At 36.2% G+C, this 25,341-nt stretch overlaps 1 protein-coding gene across 1 annotated transcript in view; it reads left to right on the forward strand.

The window, feature by feature from the left end:
- Positions 1-4,377: 4,377 nt before the first annotated feature.
- LOC149691624 (GTP-binding protein Di-Ras2) overlaps positions 4,378-25,341 on the forward strand; it is a 42,549-nt gene continuing 21,585 nt past the window's right edge. Inside the window, exon 1 of the mRNA XM_089868982.1 lies at positions 4,378-4,846. The gene's annotated coding sequence lies outside the window, so the exon portion shown is untranslated. The remainder of the gene's footprint in view (positions 4,847-25,341) is intronic.

Here is a 25,341-nt window from a genome sequence, read left to right on the forward strand (position 1 = left end):
TTACACTGCACGGGTTTTCCTTCTTTTGGTAAAAGATGAAAATTCCAGAAAAGCGTACAACAAAATAGTTTAGAATGACAGAGGTTTGTGGAAAACTAGATTGAGAAGTTAGGTTGGATAAGTTTTTTTTTCTTTTCGGGGGTCAAAAATGTAATGACACGTTTCCAAGACATAACACGTGACCCCCTTACGATATTAAAATATGTTTTCAGTATAGTTTGACTATAGAAAACACCACCGAAAATCAAATATCTGGGAGCACGGCAGTGCTCCCAGCCAAGTCGAGCACTGACATCCTTTTCTCGAAGCAACTCGTGGCACTTTTAACCCCACTGTAACTTCGTGATGGGTACAGGTAAGAGCCTGAAATTTTGCATGCCGCGAGGACTGTCAATCGTAGCTATAGTTTCCAAAATTCAAGTTCCTACCCTATATACTTTTCGAAATATCGCAGGTGAAATTTACCTTATTTTGTCACTCACTCACTCACTCACCGATCATCAAAATTCTAAGGTACTTCTAGAGGAGATAGAAACTTAAAATTCAGGATTTAGTTTTCATTTATTTTATAAAGCACAGAAAAATTAAAACATCCCGAAATTTTTATAAAATTGTTCTTTAGTTCTTTATTTTAAAACTAGATGGCGCTGCCGTCTTTTCAACAGAATGTGTTCTTGATGAATGGACTTAATGGTCCAAAGTTAACCGAAAGTTAAATATATATTAAAGCTAATAGGAGTAGTAGTTTAAGAGAAAAGTGTCGTAACTGATGCTACATTCTTTTATTAGGATATCGCGTACAATCTTTATTGCATATTCTCTGCGGGTCGAAAGGGGTAATTCAGCGTAAATATGGACAAACGTTAGCGATTATATTGGCAAACGAGAGGGTCTTGTTTTAATATAACTACCGAAGTATAACGAGAGGGTCTACAAAAAGAAGTGAGATCCTATGAAAAACATTAACATGTACAAAAATGGGCCAAGCCTCGCTTCGTGCCCTCTCCGCCGTAAAACGTTCTGAGATCCCATGTAGAGCCAAGTCTGCCTTTGTTCTCATTCAATCGCCAATTGAACAATTATGTTATAAATTAACTCCTTTTCCTAATTAATAACCAATATTCTTTGACTCTATCATTATTATACATCTTTGTTCGTATCAAAAATATCGTGACTTGGCAAGCGCAGGTGTACATAAGGTTATGCATAACTCGCCTTATAAACTTGTAAATAGGGTTATGCATAACTTATCTTATAAACTTGTACATATCCCCTCGACCATAAACGATTTAGTGAATATCCCTTCGATTATTTTAAAATCGGCAACGATTTAGTGAATATCCCCTCGACTTGCTTTTAATATTACTTATCTGCGATTGCCAAGTCACGATATTTTTGATACGAACAAAGATGTATAATAATGATAGAGTCAAAGAATATTGGTTATTAATTAGGAAAAGGACTTAATTTATAACATAATTGTTCAATTGGCGATTGAATGAGAACAAAGGCAGACTTGGCTCTACATGGGATCTCAGAACGTTTTACGGCGGAGAGGGCACGAAGCGAGGCTTGGCCCATTTTTGTACATGTTAATGTTTTTCATAGGATAGATCTATACAACTATAGAAAAGATAATACAAATTTAACTCGAATAAAATGTTTAAGTCTTTGTTTTCAACTTTAAAACTTCATTAATAGACATTTTTAAAACCTTGTGGTGGCTAAAGCATCGTCTGCTAGATACAGGGTAAGGAAGACGGAACATCCGGCAAAATATGTGGACGCAAAGACCATAGATAGGACTTCAAAGTTTACCAGTCCAATAAATTTGTTGGGTATAGGTATTATTTCAAGTCATACCTCTTTGTTGTAGATCGACATATGTTCCAAATCTTAAGACATAACGGATGTCAACACACTGGACTCCATTTCACCTCTAGCTAGCACATAGCTTGAAAATTTGTTATCCCCTCGATTTCAACTTAAAAATATCGTTTCACTTACGTATTCAAAATTACTGTAAAAATTGAACAAAAACCATTTACACAACTTAAAAATAGAAAATACACGTAAAACGATATGGAAACAACAATCCCGCCTTCATTTCAAAATCCAATCTAACTTAGTAACTGACGTATTACTCGGTTTAAGTTTACCGAAACTATAAGTTGAAAATAAACGTTAGACGTAACAGTAAACAAGGATATGACGTCGTAATCGCGGACATAGGCACTTATAAAATAGAAAAACAAAGGAGAAAAAGGTCGTGGGTAGGTGTATCTAAGTATAGAGATGAAAATTACATCATATTATATTGTTACGCTCAAAAAGTGTACGCTAGTAATATCAATAATCTCTACTAGGGCTAGACTAGTGTCGCGTCACTGAAGCTTGGAAGGAGAGAGGTGACACGGAGTAGGGGTGTTAGTGGGTCATGTGTGGCAATGAGTATCCCATAGTACCTTGCGCACGCCAATGCTTTTAGATGTAACTAAGAGGGAAAAACACGGGGGTAAAATTTTTGGCGCCTGCGCTGTAGGTCTTTTTGTATCATGAGAGTGCATGCGCAGAGATGGATTGCAATGTATCGTCCCGATACAGAAAGGTTGCTTATCCCTTCTTTTTACGTCAAAAAGAGCTATCTCAGAAGCCTTAGTGTGACGTCACTCAAGCTATTTGCCCATAGAACCAAAGTGGTACCAAACATGGCCGCCTACTGCCAAAGCTAAGCTCGTGACGTTTAACCTAGGCACTTACGTCACAATTGAGACAGTTCTATAGGTATTTTAAGTGATTCCGCTTAGCGCCATAAGCCAGTTCTATTTTTAAGACACAGGTAAATCATTGTCGACCATGTGACCCGACCAAAACGCAAACTGAGGATACTGGGAGGATTTCGTTGCCGTTCCATAGATGGAGCTACAGAGGCTACGTTTTAAGTATGAAGATTTCTACTCCGTCTGACCTTTTTCCTCCAAGACTAAAGTAGGGTAGGGTACCGACCTAACTAACAGAATTTGATAAGCGTCAAGGGGATTTTTTTCCCGATTTTTTGTTTTCTTTCTCGTACCCTCTACATTAGGGTTGTATAAATCTAAAAAAACCAACGTATGTATCTAAGATTATGTCCCCTCCCCCTTACTCATAAAAAATCCGCCTGGTGGTTGAAGATAGAACTACTAAGTTTCTACCAAAGTTTAAAGGGAGTCTGAAAGTTGGGAAGAATAAATCGATTTGTTGAAAGAAAAGTTTCTTTTCAATTTGAAATTGTCTGAGGACATTTTCTTTAACGTTCAGGCTCAACATCTTTCAAAGTGGAATAATAAATTTGAATTTAGGCTTAGCGATGAGCGAAAGTTTGAAATTAGGTTTAAGAGCTTCCGCAGAGGAATTTCGAAATTAGGTTTAAAATATTCTAAAGAGAGAGTTCGTATTTAGGCTTGAAATATTCTGAAAAGGAAATTTGAAATTAGGCTTAAAATATTCTAAAAAGTAAGTTTGAAATTAGGCTTAAAATATTCTAAAAAGCGAGTTTGAATTTAGGCTTAAAATATTCTAAAAAGCGAGTTTGAATTTAGGCTTAAAATATTCTAAAAAGCGAGTTTGAATTTAGGCTTAAAATATTATAAAAGGCGAGTTTGAATTTAGGCTTAAAATATTATAAAAAGCAAGTTTGAAATAAAGCTTAAAATATTCTAAAGAGGAAGTTTGAAATAAAGCTTAAAATATTCTAAAGAGGAAGTTTGAAATAAAGCTTAAAATATTCTAAAGAGGAAGTTTGAAATAAAGCTTAAAATATTCTAAAGAGGAAGTTTGAAATTAAGCTTAAAATATTCTAAAGAGGAAGTTTGAAATTAAGCTTAAAATATTCTAAATAGGAAGTTTGAGTTTTAAACTAGGCTTAAGCGAATAGCTTTCAAATTAGACAGACTTAACATACAATTTCCTTCTCTTCACCCAAACATATTGTCTAATCCTGATTCTTGTTGTACTCATAACCACAGCAGAAAAAGCAGCAACAATTAGTTTCAAACTTTCCAGTACATAGCACTATTTACCCACCCTTAGTAGAAAAAAAAATAAACCTTAAAAAGTATACGCGAATAAACTACAGTAGGTATAGAAAAATCGCACGAGCGCCTCTCCCTAAAAATCTTACATATAGAAATCGATCCCCTTTTAGTATATACGAGCTTTTTTTCCATTGGCTTCTTCTCGGTTACCATAGCAACCTAGCGCGCGACGTCAGAGAAGCGCGGGAAAAGCGCGCGCGCCAACTTCGGAAGGAAAAGGGGGGAAGGGGGAAGGGAATATAGAGACTTTTAAGGCTTAATTCCTTCCAGATCCGTAGGGCAGTTTACCAGGAGTGCCATACATTCTGTCCCTCGCTACAGAACGGGAAAGATCGCGCCAAAATTCGCGCGCTAAATTCATAGAAGCGCGCGCGAGAGAGAGAGAGAATCAAACAGTGGTGTGAAATTTATAACACCGCAATGTTTAGTTTATAGCCCAACTGAGTGATATATGAAAAAATATTTTTAACATGAACTTTTATAAATAAATAAATAACTCGAGAACATTGTCATGCAACGTAAAATTGAGAGGTGATCCTTGTGTACGCATACATTTGGAACCCCATTTATACTTTTCCTTCGCCAAAAATCCTCAAGTGGCGCAATTATCTTCGGGAACGAAAAAAAGGAGGAAAATACAAGAAAAACTCAGGGATCGGCTGGAGGAGAGAGAGAAGGGACTTATTTCTATAGGAGGGTTACGGAAAAACCGCGAAAACGTTCAAGAAAAAGGATCCCGCTTCACCTAGGCCCAAAGAGGAGCCACAAGGGTAAGTTGAAAAAAAATATTTACTTTTATACTCTAGGAGAGGGTAGAGTATAGGGAAGTTTTATTTAAAATCAATAAAATTATTATGATAAATGAAAAACAAATATGACCTCTTAACAAAAACTCTCTTGTTGATTTAAATGATTCTCTTAAATTATACCAATTACATTTTAATATAAATATTTAGAGTTAAGTAAGAAAATAAATATGACCAAGTCGTTACTAATCAAATAAAAGTATGATAGGAAATAGATCCCTGTACTCTAAATTCCATTGTAGTGTAAAATTTGGATAAAAGAAAAGCTAGAGCTTCAAGCGAACTCGCAAGAAATTTAACGTATATACAGGGTGTTTCTGATAAAGTCTGTTATAAATTAAAAGGGTGTGTACTTGGGGTTAAATTAAGTAGAAAGAGTCAAAGAATACGGGGTTTATCTACGACCCAAACATTGATTGGAAAATGAAAACAAGGAAATGAGGTAATTAGCTTTACTTTACACTTCTACCAATTTAATAGTAGACACTTCTGCTAGATTAGGGTTCAATATCCTTCTTAGATTGAAGACTATTGAATGGTGATACGTCTTAATTAAACAACATTTGTTGCTATTTCCCCTGGTTTTAGTGGACAATCAATGTTTGGAAGAACAAATATATCTCCGTGTAACTAAATGTTGTAAACGCCATGCATGTTCTTTGACATGCATGTACTTTCCAGTTTTTCAGTTTGACCCTAAGAACGCAGCACCCTTTAATTCATGTCAGACTTAGTAGAAACACCCTGTATAAGTTCGCAGTATTACAGCCCAATATCTTTGAATGTTTTCACTTCTTATATAAATTAGTAAATAATGTCTATTGGACGAAGGCTAGATAAAAGGTAAATGATAAGAGGAAAAAAATGGAAAGACTGAAGTCCCAGATATTAAAATTTTTCAGTTTAAAGACATGATTATAAAACATGAATTATTTGAAAGAAATACTTACCTTCGTTTTTTCACTAAAATTACATTTGCTCAAAATTCAAACTAGCAAACCAGGTTTGCCACGGAATTTTCAGAACCAAATTCCCTGACTTTTCCAGGTTTTCCCTGACCTTTTAGGCCGAAAGTGTAAATGTTTACAACACGTTTTAAGTGCTTATAATTAAATAAACTCTCTACATTAAGTTTTCCAATGTATTTGTTGCACCAAAATGATTAAGAAACATTTTAACTATAAATAACAGTCTAAGAGATTTTTTTAGAGAGCATTTACTTTATAAAAAACAATTATAGACATTTTTAAGGATTGCTCTAGAGTTTTCTGTGTTAAGAGAGGATGAGGAGAAACTTTCATTACTCTTTCAATAAAGACTTCTCCCCAGAAATTTTACCCACTAAAATCAAATTCCCTGGCATTTCCCTGACTTTGCTGAAATTTTTAAAATTCCCTGACTTTTCCCCAACCTTTTCGGTCCATTTTTAAATTCCCTGACTTTTCCAGGTTTTCCCTGACCCGTGGCAACCCGCAAACGAATTAAAGAAACATTTAGAAATTGAAATATTGAGTTTCCCAACCGCAGAAATACTTCAGAACAGATTATCTTTGAAGATCCTAAGACTTAAAAACGTAAATTATTTAAATTTCTTGCAAAATAAATAAATTGGGGACTTTTTTTAGACAAGATTCGAGGAGGAGTTAAGAAACTTTAAAAGCTCTTCTTGGAAAATTTCCGATGAAATGTTAGAAATATATGGAATATCTTTAAAGAAGAAGAGGGCTTAGCTTTGCGGTTTTCTCTCCAAAACCCAAAGGAGAATATAAAAAAAAAGATTTAAGCCTTTTTTTTCTTCAAAATTGACAGAACCACTTTATATAAGCACTTCCGGATGTCCAAACACTGGCGGACTAATCCCTCTTAAATCAAAATACCCACGTAATGGCCCCAGCTCTTCCTTCCTTCCTCAACCGACATCAAAAATTATTCTCAGGAATTTTTATTTATTTTATTTTGCGGCGAATGTTAAAATTATTTCCAAGCCTCTTAAGGAATGTAGAACCAAAATTTTGGTTAAAATTACTTTAAAAAAATCGACACTTAATTAAGATTTTATTATCGGGACGACACATTTGAAGTATTGGATATATGTATTCTTATCAAGAATGCATACAACTAATTGGAATAATTGTGTTACATCCATTTTTTACTCAGCGTATCTAGGTGGATTTATGGGAGGAGCCCCAAACTAATCATTATGCATGACCAGGGATAGATTTAATTTTAGAAGAAGGAATGGAGAACAGAGTAATGAGGGCGCGCGTCAAAGTCCCGGAGCCCCTTCCACTGGACGGGAGGCGTATGAAAGAAGAAGGCGGCGGTCATAGCGACAGAGGTAAAAAAGTAACTACGTATTTTTCGCCGTCCCCGTCAGTAACGTCATCAAAACGTAGTTTAAGTGAGCCAATAAGATAATTTAAACTTTTCGTTACGTGTTGGAGGGAGGGGCTCTATACTGGGTGGTCTATGAGTCTGACTGAAGTAAATACTCCATTCCTACGTCTAAAATTAAATCTATCCCTGGCATGACGAATATTACCTTGATGCGCGTTGCAACTTGCGCGAGCGAGTCCGATTTGGCGTTACTACAAACCAATGAAAGCACATAGTTAGACAGAAGCCAGAACAGACCATTTCGATGTAACTAAAAGGGAAAACACGGGGGGTTGAACTCTGCCTTCCATATCGCTTTTTGGCGCCTGCGCTGTAGTCATTTTGTGTCATGAGAGAGCGTATGCAGAGACGGATGGCCAAGTACCAACCTACCTTGTATGCCCCAATACTGACTATAGGGTTGCCTACCCCTTTTTTACATCAAAAAGACCTATTACTAGGCATGACGAATAGTAAATTCTCAAATCCCCCCCACAAAACCCGCATAGAAATTAACACGGGGCAATATATGCTGACACAACAATTCCAATTAGTTATATATATTCCTTTTAAATTGAATACGTCAAAACCTCAAGTCAATATCTCAAAAATCTAATATTTATTTGTCAAAACAAACAGAAAGTTGTTTACGTAACCCCTTCCCCCTATTGGCAATTAATTCTAGAGCTAGCTAGTTAGTCCGTCTACCCTATCTCTATTCATTCCAATCATTTTTGCTTTGCTAATGAACCACCTTTCGAAGTACACCGTAGTATACCTTTCCTTCCAATAAATTTTGTATTAATCGAGAAGCAAGCAAGCAAGCAAGAAAGCAGTATAGCCTGGAATTTGAACCCTTCAGGCCTATGTCGTTTCTGGCTGCCAACCTGCATCTACGACGAAGAATAAGAATAACGTAATAAAGAAAAGGTCTCTATTGATGAAGAGGAGAGGGAGAGACAAGTTACCCCTGGAACACGGGAGTATACAGGGTGTTTCAGAAAGAGAGGGTAATTATAGGGCCGAAGTACATACCAATATAATGCGGTTCAATGGGAAATGTTCAATTTTGAGTGTCGAAAATGTATTATAACTTGTATGACGTTTTTTCCACAAATTTTTACAATTATGATTAAAAAGAGTGTTTTACGGATGACCCCTTATAAGTAATAAACTGAAAGACAATGCTTTCTAATTTAATTAAGGGGGTCATCTGTAAAACACTTAAAATCGTAATGAATTTGTTTAGGATACGAATAGTGCAAAATATAATAGAAATTACATGATGACATTGAGTCGAAGGTGTTTTACGGATGGCACCTTATATGTAAGTAATAAACTGAAAGACAATGCTTTCTAATTTAATTAAGGGGCCATCTGTAAAACACTTTAAATCGTAATGAATTTGTTTAGGATACGAATAGTGCAAAATGTAATATAATTTACACGATGACATTGAGTCGAAGGTACATTTTCGACTAAAAATTGAGTTAACGTAGAGCCACCCCACTGTACTTTAGTCCTACAACTCTCCGTTTTCCGAAACACCCTGTATATGATTCGTGAATAATTAAAAAAGCCTCTGAGAAGAACCAAACATAAATATTATTCATCTTTGCCTGTTGACACGTGATCTTGGGCTATATACTCATATTTGCAAGTAAAACTACGCAATAACAAAAACAGACGCTACAGTAAAATAAAATAAAAATAAACCCAAGATGGTTGTTGGTTATTTAAACCATTGAATTATTACTTTGACCAAGTCTTAACGACTATAATTAGTCCCGCGACTGCTTTTACGCACTGGAACTGATTCGATTTATCGCTCCCCAGAGCATAGAGAGTGAATTGGCTTTTTCGTTCATGAGCTATGTGGGATTAACTATACCCAATAGGGGCCCTAAAAATAGCGCGCGCTCTCAAAACCCAAACCCCAAAACCAACGGTCGGCCGCGACTAAGTTGGAATCCATCTCCGAATGAGTTACGTCGCGTACTCAGTCATCCGAGCATTCGTGATGCGGCCGACTTGTGCAACTGCATTGATTCTACTTATAAACCTCCACTCCAGGATATATAATGCATCGAGAGTAAGGAAAAACCATGCCAATGATCTCCATTCACCATATAAGTAAATTAACATTAATAAGTGTTCAGTAAAACATGATTAAGTTTCTTCAAGAAGCGATATCTAGTTTACTAGGGAGAAGGTACAAATTCGATCGCCACATTTCCCGCTTTATCTCCAGTCCAAACGTATAGTAGGTCCGGAGGTAATCCCCGCCGCCTCTAAATTACAACCAGCATCTCATTGGTTCTTGAAAACTCACGTCAGCGCGGCGACGCGAATGACGAAAATTGCAGTTATATTTTCCGACTGAGGAGAGGTTGGCGAAATAGCCCGGCCTACTTTTACGTCCACCCCCCTTGTATTTTGAAAGGGGGACTGGGACTATGGCGCGCGATTACTTAGGCATCTCATACCTTCTCCCTAATAAACTAGATATCGCTTCTTGGCTTCTTGGAAAGCTACCCAACAGGTATGCAAAAAAACATGATGGGCATGCAGTATCGGATACTTGAAAAGGGGTTAAGATGCTAAATCCGGTGTTTGTGGATACAAAGACGCTAGACAAGGCTTTAAAAGTTACCAGTCCCGCTTCCCGCACCAAATTTAATCCTTATTGTTTGAAGCCATACCTTAATTTAAGCCTTTGTTGTCCTCATACTCATCAATATTCAGTCTTAATTCAACAAGGTGATCAACACACCAGACTCCCTCTATTTTACCCCCCCCCCTCGAAAAAGATCTATTTCTTAATAAATTATTACAGCACGTAACGTGTCAGACTTACAGCTATCGCGTTACTTTACAACTCAGGAATACCAAGAACTGAAAATTTCGACATCAGGTCATACACATTCGCCTTCTTTATGGATAAAAATCTCACTCCGGGTTTATTTTTAGCTCGCTCGGCACATCAAAAGATGTATGAAGAGGAGAAAGTAGAATATAAATTAGTTCTATAGCGAAAGGTTTTTGATGAAAGTTGAATTACGGAATCTAGTTATACGCTTAGCAATTTAATATTTCGCTATAGATCAAGATTTACCTTTTCGAAAAAATTCTTTATGACAGGTTGAGAGAGAGAGAGAGAGAATGAGGGGGATTTTTGAAACGTTCAAGGTAATGTAAAGAGAGAGAATAGCAAAATTGAGTTTAGGACACTAAAATCAATAATAATGGGGGGGGGGTGAAAGAGCCGGTCAATTTTGCATAAAATGAAGCTCGTCATTCTTCTATTTAAAGCCCTGTTCAGACTATACTATAAAATCTAACATTCCGTCGCTCAAGTTGTTAATTTCGTTCGGGTACATTCATTTCCATGTTCAGACGTTAGAGCGGACGACTTAAAACGATTATGTGAAAACTTATATGGTTACTTATTTTTGAGCCAAGACTTTTTTGAATACTCAAATAGCCCTATGTATCCAAAAATTACAAATACCGCGCCAATTAAAAAATTCCCTAAAAAGTTTCATATATCGTCTGCTAATGCGTATAGCCCACTCGATCACGCGTTAGTAAAGGCATAATCGAGGGAGCTATGGCTAAAGAAAAGGTGATTGGTTACTTATTTTGAGCCAAGGCTTTTGAAAATAAAAATAGCCTAATTTATCGAAAACTACAAATACCGCGCCAAGAACCCTAAAACCTTTCATATATCGTCTACTAAAGCGTATAGCTCACTCGATCACGCGTCAGTAAGGCGTAATCGAGGGGGCTAAGGCTAAAGAAAAGGTGATTGCTAACGAGGTGGTGCCATCTGTACACTAACTGTTAGACGAAATTGATAATAATTTTCAAACTAAACCCGCAAAGAATCTTTTACTTATAATAATAGGTTGACACGAGACGTGTCTAATTAAGCGAGCAAAACGATTTCACCGACGACGTAAACGTAAGATTTTATTCTACAGTCTGAATGGACCTTTAAAGTGAAGTGTACTAAACAGTTCTAAAAATAACTGGAATATTTCCATAGTACTTAACACACACTAGAACAGAGAGTTGAGGGGAAGACGACAAGAGCTTTGAAAAGTTAAGAACGCCCCTTCAATTAAGCTATATAGACTCTATAAAAGTAACTTTAGAGGGGATATTTCTTAGTCTCTCTAATCCTTGAATTAAGATAAACTGTGAAGTATAAAGCATGGAGGATATAGAGTACAGAAGTAGACACTTTAATAGATAAGGGAATATCTCACCAAAATATAAAGCTGTGACTGCCTTCTATACAAAACACATACTTTAAAAGGTTGTACATAACATGTCGTCTGCTTTATTATAGATCCTTGAAAGAGATGGAGAAGTTTAAAGCATAGAGGATATATAGTACAGGAGTAGACACGTTAATAGATAAGGGAATATCTCACCAAAATAAAGCTATACAAAACACTTCCTTTATTGGTTGAAACATGTCGGCTGCTTTATAATATATCCTTGAAAAGATGGAGAAGTTTAAAGCATAGAGGATATACAGTACAGGAGTAGACACTTTAATAGATAAGGGAATATCTAACCAAAATACAGTTCATTCCTGGTTTCTGACTGCCTTCTAAACTAAACACTTCCTTTATTGGTTGAATCATGTCATCTGCTTTATGATATATCTTTGAAAGAGACGGAGAAGTTTCAAGCATAGAAGATATATAGTAGAGGAGTAGATACTTTAATAGATACAGTTCATTTGTGGTTGCTGACTGGCTTCTTAACTAAACACTTCCTTTATTGGTTGAAACACGTCGTCTGCTTTGAAAAATATGGAGAACGACTTATACACACCTGTAATCCCGTATCTAATACAACTATCCACTCCTCTACTACACATCCTCCATGTTTAAAGTAACTTTTTCAAGTTTTAAAAATAGCTACTTAACTTTCTAACATTATTTCTACTTACGTCCACTCCAATTAAGATAACTCTCTTAAGTCCAAAGTAACTTTTTTTGGCTACGTTAAAAATAACTACTTAGCCTTTCTAATATCATTTATTTCTTGCTGGCGAGTGCATCTATGCTAAAAGCATTTTTCTATTTATAGAAATATTGTTTTCCATATGCAAAGGAAGGCAAAAAAAATATTTCCCAAAGTACATTACTAAGAAAATACCCAGGAAATCACGTGATAAGCATACGTGATTCATAAATATCAGATACGGTATTTTCGTTATACCTATATATGGAATATTTCCACGGTGCTTTGATGGTGAAATATTATGGGTATAAAGCTTGGGTTAAGGCTAGGAAGGATTACAGCTGAGGATTCGCGTGAAAACAGTCCATGGAAATGCCCGAATATTTTGTTATTTTCTTGGAATTGTTTTTCTTATAAAAATAATAATGGCGGTCAATCAAGAACGGTCCATTTAGGAACCTTTACTTATATGAAAGTACTTGAAAGCCAATTATCCTCTCCCTGTACCAGAATTTCTCAACATCTGATTCGGACAGCCCGAAGTTTTTAATCGAAAATATTTTTTATATATATTGGACTTTTGTTTTTCTTAAGCCTTGGTCAGTGACGCTGGCTGTTTTGACAAGGAATCAAGAAGGGCAGACCTTGAAGGGATATTTGCGATTTTTAAATGACCCTCAAGAAAGCTAAAAATAATCCTGTTTTTCTTTCATCAAGGGGTATCGAGGAAATCTGTTTTAATTTGTCATTTAAGTAAAATACGCTTGGGATGACGTCAATCAAGGCTTTAATTTACATAAACACGTCGTACCCACGTTAATTGCCACGTGAGACATTTTTACATACATTAATTCACAAAGGCGCGTTCTCCTTCGCGAGACATTATACAATCGTTAAAAACCCGTGAAACTTATATTCAAAATGCATAAACAAAGGCTTAACGGATATCAATATATTGAAAAAGCAGAGAAAATGCATTATCTAACGGTAGAATTGTAATTTTTAAAAAATATCACAAAGCCTTCCAAGTGCCGAACTTCCAGGGGTAAAGCTTATAATCTATTTCCTATGAGCCCCTGTAAAACCTTTACCCGCAATACACCGGTGTACTATATTTTTTTTTTAAAAATTCATATCTTCCTTGATAATATACCAATTGAATCCCAAAAATATAATAAAATACGCTCTACATCTATTCCATAATCACATGACTCTCAATTTTTGGTAGAGATAAGCCTTGGCCTTTTCCCCGCCCATCGATTGCAGCCGTTTCCGAAGATTAATAAGCTTATGTTCAGCCGCCCATTATAAGCGATAAAGGCGTGGCCAAGATATATTTACTTCCGGGTGCGGTAAAAGAAGGGACACTCTAAGCTAAGACATTTAGAAAAGACGCCACGCCACATAAAGAGCCCCAAAACATTTCTCCCTCCAAATTCTTCTCTTATACCTCTCCGTTCAATTAACCCCCGGTAATAAGTACGAAGTAAGCGCGCATTGAAACTTAAGTAGCGTGTCTTTTCGCCTATTAAATTCATTAACTGGGAAAGGATGAACGGAGGAGCGGTGAATTTGTCTCTAAGACGCAAAATGGGAGAAAGGTCCTCGGTTTTAAGCTACACGGTATATCTTGTGAATGGAGAACTATCACTGTTTTAACTTAAGCGATAGGTTGGAGGATGGGGGAGATACAGGATGTTGTAAGGTTACTTGGTAAAGGGAGTGGTTGGAAACTTGCTTTATAATTGTTGGTTCAGCTACCGCGGAAGAATGGGAGGAGCTACGAGATGTGAGGTCAATGTTAGTAGGATAAGTTGTACACAGATAAAACCTGATAGGTACCAGTATGTTCGGTAATCCAAGTGGCTGGAAACTTGATTTATAATTGTTGCTTTGCTTGCTTATCGCTACAGAATGGGAGGAGCTATGGGTAGTGACATCAAGGCAAAATTTTATGGTCAAAGCTAGGGTAAGTGACGTCATGGCTAAATTCTATGGTCAAAGCTAGGGTAAGTGACGTCATGGCTAAATTCTATGGTCAAAGCTAGGGTAAGTGACGTCATGGCTAAATTCTATGGTCAAAGCTAGGGTAAGTGACGTCATGGCTAAATTCTATGGTCAAAGCTAGGGTAAGTGACGTCATGGCTAAATTCTATGGTCAAAGCTAGGGTAAGTGACGTCATGGCTAAATTCTATGGTCAAAGCTAGGGTAAGTGACGTCATGGCTAAATTCTATGGTCAAAGCTAGGGTAAGTGACGTCATGGCTAAATTCTATGGCCAAAGCCTGACAAATAACAATATGGTTAGTAAAATAAGTGGCTATCAGAAACTTGCTTTATGAATGTTGGTTTGGCTATCACTACAGAATGGGAGAGGCTACGGGAAGTGACGTCAATATTGGTAGGATAAATTGTATGGCCAAGCCAATATCGGATCCCTATGTAACAATTGGTGCACATTCACGTTGGAGATACGGTATAAATTTTGGGATATTACAGCAGCGGCCATCTTGGATACCATCCTATCTCTATGGTTTCAACTACCGAGTGTCTGACGTCACGGGAGGATTCCAAGTACTCTATCGATAGTTTCTATTGGGTCACGTGAGAAACGGATCTTTCACGTGACGTCCGACATCTCGGTGGTAACGTAGGGTAAGGAAAATAAAAATAAAACGTTAAGCCTCGGTTGCCTCTCTTTTCAAGTTTTATACTCTTCGCTTTCGGTTTCGCCATAAATTAATTAGTAGCTTGTGAACTTCTAAAGCCTACGTTTCTAATTTCCTAAATAAAAAATAAGGGCTTGGATTAAATCCTACGGCTATGTTGGATGTACCTACGCGTAACAGTACGCGGCCAAAGAAGCGTGGAAAACATTTTAATTTTTTCCTTCTCCTTTTTCGATTCACTCTAGTTACATATGGAAATAAAACTTAAATTTTCAGACTGAATTTTAAATTAAGATTTTCAGGGGCCAATTTCTCTTTCATTTTTTTTTCCTATTTTGCATCCTTGATATGAATTTATTCATCGATCTCCATGAATATTCACTCGTTATAAAACGAGGTTGAGTGAAATTTTATATACAGGGTGTTTCTAATAAGTCTGGAAATAAATTAAGAGGTATGTTCTCTGGGAAATCGATTTTGAGTCGAAAATGTAACTTCTATCTCCATTTTGTTTACCCTAAGGGGCACTGTTTTCAAGTTAAGATTGGATGGAGTATTTTACGGATGACCCCTTCAATTTAATTAGGAAACTGAAAAACAATGATTAAATGCTAATTTAATTAAGGCGTCATCCCTAAAACACTCAAATCATAACTTCAAAACAGTGGCCCGGTTGTGAAATTTCATAGAACATCCTCCTTAATTTATGGCAGACTTATCAGAAATACACGACGTAAAAATTTAATTCATGTTTAAAACTCAATTAAAAACAATGAAAAGAGAGTAAAGATAATAATGATGTAATGAAATAAATAGACGTAATGACGTATTTACATGCTGCAGTTCAATAATTATCATAATACAATATTCTTGGAGAAGTTTATATAATTCTGGGATGGCGCAAGCGAAAAGGTTTCGACTTATATACTTTTTTTTATTATTATTTTGCTAAAGAAACGCAATTTCTTTCTTATAAAGGCATATACTGATATATTTATATCCAACTTGACTTTAAGTTATCTATAAAAAATAAAAAGATAGGCTGCAATTTTTGGAGAGCGAAGTAAATAAAATAATAAAAAAAGGTAGACTAAATTAAGTATATACGAAAAGATTAAACTTATAGTTTTTCATTTTTCTTCTAAGTTATATTTTCTTAAAAAAATAAATAAAAAAGCATAAGCCTGGCTTTTCTATCAAGATAAATAAATTTTAGTTTAAAAAACTAATTATAGAATAGAAATATATAAATAAATATATAAAAAGAAGGTTAACCCTTGACCTTTAGATAAAAATCAAAATCAAAATCCAACTGTACATCATTTCGAAATTTTTCCAATATCGGTTTTATTTTGCATTTCGTAATATCGCTTACTAGGTCTATATAGATTTTCGATTATTGAAGACGAAAATTCAGTTCGTGAGATTTTCAAAGGCACGAATACCGAATTATAAGTTTGTTTACGACGATATAAATTTAACGACAAGATCCCTTCAGGGAAAATGTATACAGGGTGTTTCATAAAGGGTAATTACAGGATTGGAGTACATACAATGGGATGGTTCTATGGGAAATCAATTTTGAGAGTCGAAAATGTATTATAACTTCTATTATCATTTGTGCCACAAGGGACACACCCTAATCAAAGTATTATACAATTGACCACTTAATTAAATTAGAAATCAGTTTCTTAATTAAACTTAAGGGGTCATTCGTAAAATATTTTAATCGTAACTTGATTTGGGGAAAATGTTATATAAGTTAGATAATTTTCGACTCAAAAACTAATTTCCCATACTGTACTTTTGTCCTACCATCCATTTTTATAACACCCTGTATACCGTAAAATAATTAGCAGAATTAATTTGATTTAAAATGAAGCAGCGCGTGAAATTATTTAAATTACAAAATACATAACCCTTGACCTTTTAACAAATTATGGAATAGGGGACAGAATTTTAAAGCCATCTAAAAATAGCATCAATAATTTAGTAAGTTTCTATACGACCAAGGCTTAGAATGGTATACCATTTAAATGTTTACAAGATTGGATGGATGAATAAATAAATAAATATAGTCAAACAAACAAATTGCTAGTTACACAAAATTTAATTCTATTCATTTATTCATTCATTCATTCAACAAATATATATATATACATATATAGATTGAATATAAGCTAATTCAGAAGTTCCCCCTATAGACAAAATCTGAAAGATTTTCCAAATTCAAAGAAATAAGTTCCTATATATAGAAATGGGTTTCGGTTACGACCATTTCATGAATATTAAAATATGGCTCTCTAGAAATGTTCAGGAATATTAAATATATTATTACTATACCCTTATTTTAGGGGCCAATAAATGTTTGGGAGCCCATGTCTTCATAAATGGGGTGGCGTAGCGGTTCGCTTTCGCCTCGCAGCAAGAGGATCCCGGGTTCGATCCCGGACTGTGGCAGCGGGTGAAAATCTGGGAACAAATCCTTCTGCGTAGAGTTTGCAAGTTCTCTTCCCGCTTGTTAAAAGGAGTTTTCCTCCGCGGTCTAACCCGGTTTCTCCTTTCCATCAAAATTTGCAGAGGTAAACGGTATTAGTTAGTGTAGGGCGCTGTAGGTTAGCTGTGGCATTGGGGCTAGCCACCACCCCTATATGCATTGTAAAGGGACCCACCTGTAAATAAGCCAAGGCTTAGTGTGGATATCCCTTCATAGACCAAGCTTAGATTATTATTATTTAATATTGTAGAACACCCATGTTCTTTTACATATGTCACTCAGTTTGACCATATAAGTTTATAAGATATGTTCCTACCATAAGTATGACACTTCCAATACTTCGCAATGCTACTGAGAGACTTACAGCTAGAGCTAGTTCGAGAAGGAGAACGACAAGCGAGAATTGAAGTACTACACTCGGTGGTTAATTTCGCATGCAGGACTTCCATCTAGGTCCTATTTAGTCTGCATTACTAAGCCTTTGACAGCACCAAAACCAGGCATCGCTTTACCTCGAATCTATGACCTAACTCATTCACTTCATGACAAACTCCAGTTTGTAACCAGACATTACAAACTTATGGAGGAACATATCTTATGAACTTATGTTTTGACCCAAAGAACACAACACACCCTTTTAACAGCGCCAAAACCAACCAGGCGTCGCTTTACCTCGAATCTATAACCTACCTACGTCACTTCATGACAAGCTCCAGTTTGTAACCAGACATTACAAACTTATGGAGGAACATATCTTATGAACTCATGTTTTGAACTTTTGACCCAAAGAACAAAACACACCCTTTTAATTAATATCAGACTTATCAGAAACACCCTGTAGGATATACTTAAAAACAAATCGTAGAAATAATCGAAACTAACACCAATTTGAAAAAAAAAATAATAATAAAAAAATAAAATAAACTTTGAAACATCTGGAGCAAACTATGTCAAAACATCAAAAAGAAAAAAAAATAACCGATCATAAGAAAGTGTCCAACCAACACCTACACCAAAAGCTTATAGAAACGGTAGAAACTTAGATGAATGAGAAGGTATAGCTCGAAACGTCTCACGTCGCATAGCACGAACTCTTAAGACCTACCGGACGCCTGCTGGCACCTTTTCTCATCGGTGTCTCAAAGCGTCCACGTATCAACATTGGATACTAGAATGATACCTTCCCCAGACTCTTCCGCATCCCCCATCCCATCCCATCTTCATCCCTTCAACCCCAAAACGATCTTTTAGAAAACGCCTAGAGCTCTGCAAAGCGACATTGAAGATAAGAGAGAGAGGTATACCTGAGTCGACCCTTTCCCTTTTTGAAAGCCAAAACACCGTAAAACTATAACCCTATCCCCAACGTAAGGTCCCCTAAAGGGGCATCGTAATATAAGAGGGACCCTGAGTTGGTAAATAGAAAGAATTCTAACCCTTATCTCGTCTTTCACAGTTTCTAATAAAAGATGAGAAGCGGAGTATATATGTGTGTATACACCGGGAAGCCAGCGAGTTAGAATTGATCCCGGTGTACGTTTCCGCGCATGCGTTAAAGGGGTAGTAGCGACTTAAACCCAGGGCAGACTTCCGCTAACTTCAAATTCCGGGTTATTTTTGATAAAAATTAAATTATTACATTTTAACAGTGAAAATTATAAATTCCTTTAAAGAGAATATAGGAAATTAATGTTTGAAATATACTTAGTTTTCAGACAAGGATTGATACCATTTACACCAGGAGACCGGGCTACTTGACGGACAAGCGCAGACTTACCTGGCCTCCTGTTGTAAATGGTATCAATACTCCTAGTCAGTCCTTTCTACAATTTCATGATAATTCCTAAACATAGTTTAAAGACTAGAAGGATTGATACCATTTACACCAGGAGGCCAAGCTACTCGGTACTGCAACTCTGTCCGCCAAGTAGCCTAGCCTCCTGGTGTAAATGGTATCAATCCTCCTAGTCTGAAAAAAATATATATAGGAATTAATATGAAATTGAAAAAAAAAAAAACAGACTTAAAAATATGGGGCAAAAAATTGGAAATATGGGATGAGAAGTCACCCTGCTAATGTGCGTTTGTTTTTTAATAATAATTTTATGACACAATTCTTCCATAAACGAACCAAAAGAAAGGGTTAATTTTGAGGAGCTACTATCTCTTTAAGGCGGTTGTAGTAGCATCGTATCCCAAAAGATAGAGGATGTACTGGGGAAGTACTAAATTCGAGCCAGGTGATACTTCCCAAAATAGATTCCTTTTACTCCAATGGATGGGGAAACGTGTTACTGTACATATAGGCGAAAGTGAAATTTATACAGTTTTGGGACGTGGGTTATTTCACAAGGAAAATAGACCTAAAATTAGTTCATGCGACTAGACTACAAATTAAAGCCAATAAGAAAGCGACTTCCCTTTAAAATTTAACATGCGCGAATTCCCACAATTTTTTTATTTTTCTTTCTCCCCATAAATCACGGGTCTTTCCAGAATTTTGACCTTACGTTCGAGAAATTTGAACCCGGATCTAACAAAGTTGAAAAAACTCCAAGGCGTCGTGCCGTTAATTACTTCCTAGAATCTATTCACGCCTTTTTTATTTTATCATATATACCATAATGCATCGCGAACAGAAATCCTTAAGCCATCACGGAGAGCATTATCCTAACACGAGTGTATCTTCAGCAAGTACTTGAGATTTATTCAAGCAAAAGAGAGGGAAAAAGAGAGAGAGAATGGGGGAAAAAAGAAAATAATACGGTAGAATTATTTGCAAAAAGAATAGGGTGTTGACCGGATCAAGTTCTAGAGAGATTCAGGCTCAAAAACCTTTTCAAGACATGAGCTAAGGAAACAAGGATAAAATCCTGACAAAAAATCTTTCCTCGTGCGCGTGCGTGCATGTCTGTCTGCTACTGTTGTCAACACGTTGTATGGAAGAAAAAAAAAGAGGGACACAAAATCCAGAACTAATTAGGCCTAACGTTCCTGACGAGCGATTCAGGAATCTCTAAGAGTTTTAGGGTCGTAACTTGAAGTAGTATCCATGTTTTCCGATCATAAGGGACTTTTCAAAAGAGGGATAAGACCGAAATTTTACCCTTTCCCCTTTGTGTTTATGGGGGGGGGATCGTTTACGTAAGGTTAACCTTCAGGTTAGATTTGTTTAGGGTAAGGGTAGATAAGGTTAGATTGGGTTAATAAAGGTATAATTATATTTGGGTAAGGTTATGTTTAATAAAGGTTTAATTTTGGTTAAGGTTAGATTTAGATTTAGGTTATTTAAGTTTATTAATGGTTTAATTTTGGTTAGGGTTAGATTTAGACAAGGTTAGGTTTAATATAGGTTTAATTTTGGTTAAGGTTAAATTTAGGTAATGTTAATTTTTATTAAAGGTTTAATTTTGGTTAGGGTTAGATGTAGATAAGGTTAGGTTCAATAAATTTTGAATTTTGGTTAAGGTTAGATTTTGGTAATGTTCAGTTTATTAAAGGTTTTATATTGGTTAGGGTTAGATGCAGACAGGGTTAGGTTAAAGTTTGGTTTAGGTTATGATAGGCTGAAAGCGGGGGGGGGGAGGGTCAGGTTACCATCTCCTAGCCTTCAAAACTCACAAATAAGTGCTTCAGAAAACTACAAAATATAGTCTTATCCGTAAACCTTTCTAAAACTAAAACGTTCCCCTGAGTAATGTTCCTTAGAGTAGTTCTCTTTCTCAATTCTTTTCCGGGTTCTAGCGATCGATTCTCTACAAAAAAAAATAAAACAGAACTTCAATTTATCTACTTCAACTTCTAAATATTCCATCCTCCAAGATGAGAAAAACGGTTGAGTAGCGACGTAACCCAGGTCGTTAATGAAGTGGTGTTTTTATTTTCTTCTTTCACATTATATGTATACTCATTCTACAAGAGTTCACAGACACATGTCCCTTGTATATACATTCATATAACAAGGTTTTTTACTTAAGAGGGAACTGCAGATCGTAATGTTAGACGAAATGATGTTAACGAGGATAAACCTATAGCAAAGGCTTAGTGAATGAAAACACAAGTTCTATATATGGCACCCCTTGTTCTACGGTATGTATATGCCTAAAAGAAAGCGTCAATTAACCCAGTTTTTGGGTTCTGTTGGAGTGATGGAGGTCACGTGTACGCAGCTTCTAACCATCCCAATATTGTCATTAGTAAACAATGTCCGAGGTATAGTTGTTAGCTTAGGTTATGTACCGTATTAACCACGAGTCTCCCAAAAATCTGGGGCACGTCCATGTCTATATTTGGTCAATTACAACGCAGTCGGTCTACCGTCAACTAGACGTCAACCGTACAAAACTGAGCAAACCTCAGCTTTGTTAGATTGTCCTTCGTGTTTACCCAAAAACCATGACGTGAACTTCAAGTTAGTTCATGCAATAAATAATCTAATAATAAAGAACTGATTATTAAAGAAGGTTTTTAACAATAATATTAAAATTCAAAAAGGGTTGTTCCAGCGCGAGCTTTGTCACGTGATTTACAAGTGACACGTGACTAAAATTCTAGTTAGTTCATGCAATAAATAACCCAAGAATAATTATCTGATTGTTGAAGGTTTTTAACAATAATATTAAAATTCAAAAAGGGTTGTTCCAGCGCGAGCTTTGTCACGTGATTGCCAAGTGACACGTGACTTATTGGGCGCGGAGAATTGACCATTTTGGACATTACATACAGAAAAACCAACACACAGGGGCGAGGCCGCCATTGGAATATTCTAAGAAGTACGTCAGAGTTCACTACTAGCGGAACGCTAGCCAACTCACACTGCCTCTAGCGGTGAATCTTGGCAAGAGACAGAATACCCGCAATAGCGGCATCGCCCCTGTATGCTGGTTCCTCCGTATGTAATTTCCGAAATGGTCTATAACTTTCAATTTCATTATCCCTTGAAGAAGAAACTTCTAAATCTAGGACACCCAAAACCTTTTCGCCGTCTCATAAATTAAGTTAAATACAGACTAACTTAATATTATACAACCTTTTAGAGAATTAATAGCCTTTGCGAAGACTTAAATAGGTTAGATCCACAATCCCCGGGATAAAGAATAAAAATCTACCTAACGTCATGGAAATCTTGTGAGAGAAAAAAAAAACACCAACCAAGGCATAGGGAGAGAGAGGGGGAGCAAAACATCTAGACCTAATTCAAACACAAGTAAAAGGATTCCCTTTTTGGCCTATTAAAATTAGGCCAGCCAGATTCCAAAATAGAATCATCCTATCCTATTCAGGCAATGTTGCCCACTAAGCGATCCTTAGAGGTCGTTTCTGTCTATGGCTATTCTACTCAGGTTCTGATTTTAACGACAATAGACGTAAAGAGGTCAGCAGCCGCAGGTTACAATGGGAGAAGATGGTCGACTTCAGCTAGAAAAGAATCGCGGCGTGGTTGTATAACAGGGTTCATACGAAATTTCCAAAGCCAATTTCCCTGATATTCCCAGGTTTTCCAGAGTACTTCTGATAAATTTCCAGGTGTGTTTTTTACATTGACCCTCCAACACGTAACAAAAAGTTTAAATTATCTTATTGGCTCGCTTAAACTACGTTTTGATGACGTTGCTGACGGGGACGGCGAAAAATACGTAATTCCTTTCCACCTCTGTCGCTATGACCCGCCTCTTCTTTTATACCGCCCCCCACCGTCCCGGGGAAGAGGGTCCGGTACTTTGACGCGCGCCCAGATTACTCTGTTCTCCATTCCTACTTCTAAAATTAAATATATCCCTGGTTTCACTTTACTTAATTTTCCTAATTTTTTGAGAAAAAATAATAATTTTCCCTGATCTTTTCCCTCTATACCAATTTCCCTGATATTTCCTGGTTTTCCCTGTTTTCCATGTTCGTATGAACCCTGTATAAGCGGCTGTAAGACGCCATCCATCCACTATATACCTAACTCCGGCTTTTCTATGGGAGAAAGATGGTCACATAAAAGCAGACAATTAGATGGATATTCGCCCCCTTATCTATCGACATATTGAGGAAAATGGTACTTTTATTATAGGATGCGAGGAGAATTTAGGGATTTATCTTGAACTTCCTTTTACATCATCCCATCGCAGCATCTTCCAATCATTTCACATATAAGAAATTATTGTTTCGAAAAGAGAATTAATAAGTCGAAAGTGCACCAGGAGTTACGATTACGAGAGATGAATCGAAAATTATTTGTGACGTCGAACCTCAGTTTGGAGAGCCATAACTCTGGTTCTATAAGAGATACAGGGTAGTCCTTTGAGTATGTTATAGTCCTATTCCTCGCCTTTCCAACGGTACTAAATACTTGGAGTTACAACAATCAGGGCCCGAGTAATTAAGCAAAATGTTCATAAACGTCCTCTCCATAGGATTAGCATGTGTTTATTTACACGATACCTCATAACTCTGGTTCTATTAGAGTTACAGGGTAGTCCTTTGAGTATGTTATAGTCCTTTTTCTCCCCTTACCAGTGATACTAAATACGTGGGGTTTCAGCAATCAGGGCCCGAGTAATTAAGCAAAATGATCAGAAACGTCCTCTCCTTAGGATTAACATGTGCTTTTTCCACGACACCTAATAACTCTAGTTCTATTAGAGTTACAGGGTAGTCCTTTGAGTATGTTATAGCCCTTTTTCTCCCCTTACCAGTGATACTAAATACTTGGGGTTACAACAATCAGGGTCCGAGTAATTAAGAAAAATATTCATAAACGTCCTCTCCATGGGATTAACATGTGCTTATTTCCACGACACCTCATAATTCTGGTTCTAAAAGAGATACAGGGAAGTCCTTTGAGTATGTTATAGTCCTATTCTTCACCTTTCCAATGATACTAAAAAAACCAGGTTACAACAACAATCAGATCTCGAGAAAAATATTGAAGTCAACGTGACAATATTTTTTTGGTAAATAGCTTTAGTTCAAAACTACGCATACGGAAAAATGGATGAAAAAAAAAAGACCAAAAATATTCGAATCTTGGAGAGATGATGACGAAAGGGCAAAAAATACTAAGAAGAGGCCAAAGTCGTTAAGCGAGCGGCAAATTTGTTTTCATCCGGAAAAAAAGATAAGAACCAAGCGGATGAATAAAAAAAATGATAAAATATTACTCTTAAAAGATTCTCCATCCAAAATGAGAGAGAGAAAGAGAGGGAGAGAGAATAAAAATCATAAAAGATGTTACGGATTAAAAATAGGTTGTTAACCGGAACGGAAAAGCTTTAGAAACGAATTTATAATGATTTCCAAAAAAAAATGTAGATACTTAAAAAAATAAATAGGTCTTTTTTTCTTTAAGAATAATTTTAGTTTCTCCTTTTAATTTAAAAATGAGGTTTTTATGGCCTTCCATTTAATTTCCTAATTACCAAAAAAAAAGATGGGTTTTAAATGACTTTTAAATTGAAGAAAAACTAAAAAAAATGGAATAAAATAAGAAACATATTTTAAGTTTAAGCAAATGCAAATAAAAAGAGGAGAAGGTGAAAGTGAAGGGAGGGTAATTATAGGACCGAAATACAGTGGATTGTTCTATGGTAAATGATAGCTTACAGTAAGTACTTAAGGTTTAAATTTGGGCGTGTCATAAAATTATTTTATTGAATATCACTGACAGTTTTTTGCTCCAATATCCCTAACTATGTCTAATTGCTAAGTAGAGTCCACTTGATGACCTTCGACGTATATTTTGAATTTTGTTCGACGCGTGGTTTCATAAAAATTATGAAATCCTTAACTTATCATTGACCTATCATCCATTTTACAAGTTCCTGACTTATCCACGTAACGTTTAATACGAACACTCTGCAATCTATAGTACGTTTATTATAGGCGGGGCTTCGATGTATGATGTCATTAATAACCAAATACCGCAAAAGCACAGGGACGTAACAATGCGA

This window comes from Phalangium opilio, unplaced genomic scaffold (genome assembly GCF_054372755.1).
Source record: "Phalangium opilio isolate 3A_F unplaced genomic scaffold, DU_Popi_V2 ptg000025l_1, whole genome shotgun sequence".
Lineage (NCBI taxonomy): Eukaryota > Metazoa > Arthropoda > Arachnida > Opiliones > Phalangiidae > Phalangium > Phalangium opilio.